Genomic DNA, 239 nt, shown 5'->3' on the forward strand with positions numbered 1-239 from the left:
ACACCTCTTCACCGGTTGGCCTCCTGGGTCGATCCGTATCTGCCGCTACCAAGCTTTCGCCACTCTCACTCTCAGGGCACATGCCCCTCGTCCCCCTTACGGGTGCAGCCGGAAGCATGCCAGTCCGCAGAGAAGAGTGTGGTTACGAGCCAGCAGAGCCGCTTCGGATGTCGCCGTCGGCGGTAAACAGGTTCGGCAGGGTCATTGGAGGTCCACAAGGTCGCTTGTTGTCTGGCTGG

This window comes from Plasmopara halstedii (assembly GCF_900000015.1).
Source record: "Plasmopara halstedii genome assembly, contig: Scaffold_2956, whole genome shotgun sequence".
Taxonomy (NCBI): Eukaryota; Oomycota; class Peronosporomycetes; order Peronosporales; family Peronosporaceae; genus Plasmopara; species Plasmopara halstedii.